Source organism: Hirundo rustica, chromosome 2 (assembly GCF_015227805.2).
Source record: "Hirundo rustica isolate bHirRus1 chromosome 2, bHirRus1.pri.v3, whole genome shotgun sequence".
NCBI classification, from domain to species: Eukaryota; Metazoa; Chordata; class Aves; order Passeriformes; family Hirundinidae; genus Hirundo; species Hirundo rustica.
Window position 1 is genome coordinate 30803635 of NC_053451.1, and position 7552 is coordinate 30811186.

Sequence of the window (7552 nt, forward strand, 5' to 3'; positions counted from 1 at the left end):
TTTCAGTTCCTGCAGTAAATAACCATAGTATCAGAGTCACAGAATGGTTTGGGTTGGAAGGGGCACAAAAGTTGATCCAAGCCCCTTGCCTTTGGTAGACTTGGTTGCTCAAAGCCCCGTCCAACCTGGCCCTAAACACTTCCAGGGATGAAACAGACAGCTTCTCTGGAGACACATGCCAGTGCCTCACCATCCTCATAGGAAAGAATTCCTTCCTACTACCTAATCTAAACCTTCCCTCTGTCAGTCTGGAACTGATGCCCCTTGTCCTGTCACTCCATGTCTTTGTCAAAAACCCCATTCCAGCAGTCTTGGTGCCCCTTTAGCTACTCAAAGGGGCTCTAGGGTCTCCCTGGAGCCTTCTCCAGGCTGAGTAATCCCAAGTCTCTCAGCCTATCTCTATAGCAGAGGTTTTCCAGCCTCTCTGATCATCTTCATGTCCTCCTCTGAACTCACTCCAGCAGGTCCACGTCCTTCTCACGATGTTAACACCAGAACTGAACAGTTCCGTTTTATGTGGTTCATAGAGTATCACATCCTCTTGTACAGTTCAGACCAAGGTAAGTCCTTCCCCGGATCTATGATGAGTGTTTTGGAGCAACCTCACTTTTCAAATCTCCTGTCCTTTGCAAAGCCTTTTCTTTAAACAGATATGAGATTGATACTATCACAGACTGGTGTGTGCTCCCTGATGGTGCCAAGAATTATTTTTTTGTTTCCTCTCTCTGAGTGCACCTCTGTGTTTCTAACAAATGAGCTATTGTAATTCACACAACTCACGTTTATTCAGCACACTGTCAGGCCTGAGTGCTGTCAGGCTTGTTTATTGTTTTATGTCCTTTCAGGCCCTTTGTTGGAAGGCACAAAGAGCCTCTCTTTCAGCACGTACACCTCTCTTATCAACAAAGTGCTGAGTAACACTGTCATCCTTCCTCTGCGTGATGGCTTCTTAAATAAAACTCATGTCGTGCTTTTGTTTCTGAAGAATCGGTTTTGCCTCCATAGATGAAGAAGACCCAGGCAAGCTGACGCATTTCTGTAACACGTTCAACACTAAGATATGCTAGTTTGTGTGGCATTTCTCAAATCTGGGTCAACAGAAAATCAATAAAAAGTAATTTGTAAAGAAAACAGGTTTTTTATATAGACTTTTAAAATTTTTTCTGGTAGTCAAGAGTTCACTCTGTATGAGTAAACGCTTCGGAGGAATTTCAGTAATCACTTCAGCTCTGCAAATTTTTTTGAGTATAGCTCTTTCTTGAAAGAGGCAGCACTGGGATAAAATAAAGATTTGGTTTTCTGGGGATCTACAAGTCCTTTCCTGAAGCTTACAGCATGGTTTGTGCAGCTCCTTTAGCTAAAATAGAAAACACTCCTCATCCCCTGCACAAGTCCTCCCATCACTTGCAGTGGTGACCTTTGAAAGGTGGGTATGAAGAAGGACGGTTCAGAGGTTTGGCAGCACATCTCTGCTGACCTTTACTGAGATGCTGCTTGCTGGTGAGCTGTCACCCCTGTGCATGCTCCTGCTCTTGGTGTGCATCAGCTGCCCTGGGAGATGCTCGTGCCTGAATCTCTCCTCTGCCACTCGTGTCAAAGTGGAGTTGTGCTCTTGCACATTAAGAACATGCACAAGCCAAGTACCAGAGCTCAGCTGACAAGCTTGAACTTCCTAACCACCCACTTGAATATACATAACTGTTTGCATAAGGGCTTTCATTTAGTTTTTGACCCCCCATGCTAGTGGCAGTATCCATGCACTTATTGAACTTTGTGTGTCTGATGTCAATTAGCTCACTCTGATAAATGAAGTGTAGAACATAAGTAAATGTTTGCCAGAAGAAAGTTTAGATCCTGTTTATATCTTTCATATCTCTCAAGGAAAATAAACTATTGTCTTGTAAATCAGTCTCTATGAAACACTCATCATATCATTTTGCTATTGTGCAATAATACTGCTGCTACTGTGGCAAGAGGACAGAGTCTGAGGGTTGAGCCAGTCAGTCCTAAGTAGAAATCATTCTACAACATTTAAAATGGAGTCAAAAATGTCCAGAGTAAGGAAAAACTGTCCAAAGTTCAGACATTGGGAAAAACTTTTGTGACATCCAAATTAGAACTTACTGATTCCAGAATTTTACCACTGCACTTGGTTTTGAGCTTGCTAGAAAAATATATGTCAAGTTGCCAGCAAGTAGTGTAAATATAATATGTCATCAGATGTAGAAATGAGATGGAATAAGGGTTGTATTTCTTCTTAAACTATGCTGAAGCGCTCTTTCTAGAAACGGCAGGGATTTGAAACCTGAGAGGTACCATGCACCTGAAACTGTGGTCACCCATTTTCTGATGAGACTGAACTGTTTCATCCCTGCTCTTTTTCAAGATGCCCATTCAGCAAAATGTTGTGAAGGACAGAGAAAGAATTAGTTTGCTGTATTAATCACTGATTTGGCATTTTGGTGAATGGGTCAAAGATTTAAATCCTTTTCCACATACACAGGAAAAAATCTTAGCCTTCTCCAAAGACTTATTCTAGGAATTGCTTGGACTTTTATGTGCTGGACTCATTTATCCATTCAACCTCATTGTAATGATATGGTAGAAGGCGGTCTTCAATTGATTTTTAAATTCCTTCTGCCTTAAAATTCAAATAAAATTGCTTTCATCTTACTAGTTTATTAAACTACTGTCTGTCAAAGCCAGATCATAACTATTCTCACTGTTAGGAATTTTCATTTTGACAGAGGGCATACAGGGAATTTCTCTCCTGGTGCAGCTTGAAGAACCCCACTGATTTATAGTCACATAAGATTTTGGAGAATGTTTAATCTTCAGTTCTACATTATCATCCTGTCCTCAAACCTTCCACCTACTCAGTGCTAATCACATTCTTGCTCAAACATCTGGTCTCTAGACAACCAGAAATTGCGCTGAAATATAAACTGTGAGTTTGCTCTTCAACCTCTCACGTTATCACTCAATAACAGATATCAGAGAGACATTACTTTGAATAAATATTGTATGCATTGCAATGCCTTTGGAAATTTTTGTCCTTTGCTAGAAAGTAGGGGATGCCAGCTGCAGTATCAAAACTGTAAATATTTGAGACTAAATTGCACAAGGTGTGCCTTCTGTTTGAACTGTAATGGTGGGATTTGCAAGATTAAATATAAACATATTTGATGGTGATGTTTGTGTCTGAGCTCACTTTTTATTGTCGGAGAGAAAGAGGCATTTCTAGAGACTGGTTGTAGAGGACTCTGATGCAGTAATTGATTTTTATTCCATAAAATATTATAGAGACACATGCTGGGAAGATCTGGAAGAGGTTACCTGAGCCCCTATTCAGTCTTCTAGGCTAAATCAGGTACTCCTGGACCCTCCTTTGAAAAAGTTTCTCTAAGCTATTACTAATGAAAAGACCAGGTGCTGTGTTGACTTCAGTAGAAAAGACATCCACAGATGGCTAATCCCTCAATAACTGATGATTCTTTGTCTCTTCAGCTCATTCAACACTTCATTTCAGCTTCTGCAAGGTTATGTACCTGCTTCAAGTTGTTCTATTATCAGACACAGATAGCAAAAAGAATCTCTGAAGAACATCCATTCTGCCCCAAAATATGTAAAATCATTCCTTAGTGATGTGACTCCACTGGAGGTACCTCTGTCTCTGTGGGTTATAGGCCAGCACCTCAGATTATCTGCCCAGCTTTAAGCATGATGGAGTGAGATGGGATTAATCTGACCATTATCTGGCCATTACTCAGAGAGCATATCTGAAAAAAAAATTTCACAAGATGACCCTGAATGTGATCAGATTCCAGACTTAATTAGTTTAAAAGATTATTTTAAAAAAATAATTTAAAAAAGTAAAAAGAAAGTATCCTCTACCAAAATAAAGATTTAAAATGTGTTTTCTGAACAATGTGAACCCATTGTAGCTTAGGGGGAAAAGATTATCTATATGTAAGGAAAAATATCTGCCAGTGACAAACTAAGATTAGATCTCCTTAAATGGTTGATTTGATTCAAAAGTGAAATAAAATTCTTGCAAGGTAGAGAGCAAATGGGAAGAGATAAATGACCAGAAGATCATCAGTCTTTTCTCCCACTTGCTATTATTATTTTTCCATTAGAGCCTGATGGATAAAGTGCGTCTTAAAAATTCAGCACTCCGCTCTGATGGCAACAGGAAGAGCTTTTCTGTCATTTGCAGTGTACACCAGGATATTAGCTTGACTCTCAGGATTGTAAATGCTGCTGCTGTCATATCACAGCGTTAATGGGCACTTGGAGGGACTACTTGGGTAAGCTGAATTCTGTGTTTGAAAGGCCCTTCTGAGTTCTGGTTATGTCACTAACTACGCAAAGTGCCTAAGAAAGTAAATATTGTGGAAAGGAATTAGAGGACAACCATTGTGTAAAGAAGGGAATTGCTTATGTGTCTAAACCAGGATTTCAGGTGACCGATTGTTCACCATTACATTACTATGCAGTTTCTATATATCATCAACAGTCTCCCTATGTAATCTGCATATTTTACTAATATAAGATTCCTTTCATGATAGTCCCTTTTATTATGCTTGATGATTTTTCTAACTACCAGAGTCAATGCGTGATTTTTTTTGCTGTTTTTACACTCATTAATGATCTGTGAAGATTTTTTCCTTTCAGATGTTTTTCCCAGCACAGCATAACACATTGCTGTAATGGAAAGTATTGTCTTGAGAACCAAACTAATTTTCCCAATAACTGTTTCCTGATAATTTCCCATTTTCTGTTGAAGCCCAGACACAAGTTTGCAATCTCTCTTTGTGTCAGAATGCTGTCTACATGTTCTGGAAATGCTGAGACTGAACACATTCTTCAATAGCGGTGGTGCAATGATTTATACTGGATCCTTTAAAGACTGACTCTTGGTGCTTTTCCTGTGCTGAACCGGTTGTACTTGAGCTTAGGTGGGTCTCAGGTCTTCTTCAACTCTCAAGCAATGCTTTAAATATCTAGGGATGCAATTAAAGCGCCTGGAACCACTCCTAACTGGGCATCTTTCCCTCCAAACTGCTGGATTAAAGTGTGTTCGGTCCAGTTCAGCAATGCAGTAACTTGCCTGATGTCTAAGGCGAAACACAAGGGGCAGATTAGGGGAAACATAAGGTCTTGAATCACGTATGAAAGACAAGAAACATATGCTAAAGTCTGTTACCAGGAGCTATTTCCAATAGTAAACAACAACTAATGAAGCTGGAGGTTTGAAATTCCTTAATCCACTACTCTTGCCAAAATTTTTTGTAACATTTAGAAGTAAAAGAGATACTTCAAGTATAAAATGGCACATCTTGAGACTGGAATACCAAAACTAGAATGCAACGAATCTGAGTTCATTCAGAAAAATATCTGCTAGGAGTCAAAACTGAGAATAGACCTTCCCAAGCACAGACAATAAGAGAAAAGAGAAGGGCTTTTAAGGAACAATGAGTATGGGTTTTCCACTACTTATAAGAAAACAAACCCAAATACAATGTTTTGGACATCTCCTTTATGAAAGAAGCACAAACCAAGTTTGGAAGCACGGATCCACTCTCAGTTCAGTCTTTGAAATATGGATCAAAGTTGTCTGCACCACGGGGGCATCAGTCAGCTCTGCTCTGCTTATGTTCCTTGAAGGCTTCTGCTTTGTATCTCATTGGGCCTACTGCAAAATTGTTTTCTGCTATAAATTTTGAGTGACATTTTCCCCCAGAAAATTAAAGACATGAGTGGTATCTTACTAGTAAACCAATAATTACTGGGTCTGGCTAAGGCTGTTCTACTCTAAAATGTGGCTGCTTTTTTCTAGAATAGAGCTGGTGGAGCTGTGGTCAATAAAGATTAATCCTATCTCACATATCACTGGTTCAATTACCAAACTAGAAACTAAGCAGATAAGTTATATAAACTTGATATGAAACTTTTAAGCCATATTCTGCTGACGTGGTCAAATCAAACAGTTGGGATGAACTGTACAATTCAATCTATTTAGATGAGAAATCAGCAGAAACCAAGGCGAAGATTACGTGCCATTCATGAAATGGAAGATTAGGAACAGCTCAATACCAATCCCAGGGAAAAGGAATATCCCTGGAATAGAGAACAGTGATTCAAATGCCTCTAAGTCAGTCACTTCTAGTGAAGGAAGCCCTACTCCAAAGTTTTGGATGTGTCCTGAGTGCTCTGTGCCATTCACTGGGCTGAGCTGGGTGGAGGACACAGACAGCATCACAATCCCTTCCCCACCAGTTAACCATGGTTAAGAGGTTCAAGGGTTAAGTGCCTCTGGAATGCAAGTACAACTCCAAGGTTTAAATATTATTTGGGACACAAAACCTTGTTCTTCCTTCATAAACCTCTTTCAGAGAGCTCTTTCTCAGGGTCATCCTTCTTCTCCTCCTGGTGTGCACAACAGTCTGGATTCATGCTTAGAGATGAGAGATAGACATCAAGATGTTGTGTCTGCCTTCCTCTGCCCTTTTTTGGCATGAGACCTGGATCCCTGGACCAGGCTGCCCCATGGCAGCACCTCCATCAGTAACATCTGGAAAGCTGTCACGAGTCATCATCAGTCATCACTGATATCAGCAGCTTCATGCTCGTTCCCTATGGTTATTCATGCAAATTTTCATGTTGAAATTTGGCAGCACATACAGCCCAGGTGATGCCATGATTTCAAGGCAACTTGATGCATTTTTTTAGAAAAAAATAAATAAGCTCTCTTCAGTTTTGTTAGAGCCATGAGCCTATGCAGTGAGGTTTCCCAAGTCCACGAGATGTGTGATCAAAGCTCCATTCTGCTTCCTCTTCTCCCAGCTGAGTGAGATAATGCACAATGATCTTCCCCTTGAGTGTGCTGAATGACACATATGTGAAGCCACGTAAGTGGTTCTGGGATCATGCTGGCGCATAGGGTTGTCAGCAGGACTGAGGACTGAGGCTGTTATTTCTTCTCATCTCCGTGGTAACCTCTGACAAACTGATATTTTACCCAGCAAAGAGCATACACAATTCAATAGTATAGGATGTTATGTTAAAAAACCTCCTAAACAATAACTACGGTTGTTCCACTGTAAACTACGCTCCACAGTTGGAGTCCAGGCTGGTAAGCTTTTGAAGTCTTTTGAAACTGTAATTTTCTGTCTCAGGTGAAATGGGCTAAAAATATCTGTTTCCCCTGGTTCCCATAACACACTGGAGGAAAGGGATGTCATCCAAAGGTACCTGGTCAGACTGAGGAGGAAATTTGGACTTTTGTCAGCCTTGTGAAGTTCAAGGCCAAGTGGACTGCACTCCGGTGGGGGCAATTCTATAGCACAAACAGAGGCTAGGTGGAGAATGGATTGAAAGCAGCCCTGAGCAGAAGGATTAGGTGGCACTGACGAGTAAGAGGCATGACATGAGGCAGCAATATGAATGCACAGCCCAGAAAGCCAGGCACATCCTGGTCTGCATGGAAAGCAGTGTGGCCATCAAGGCAAGGGAGGGGATTCTGCTCCTCTACTCTGCCCTCATGAGA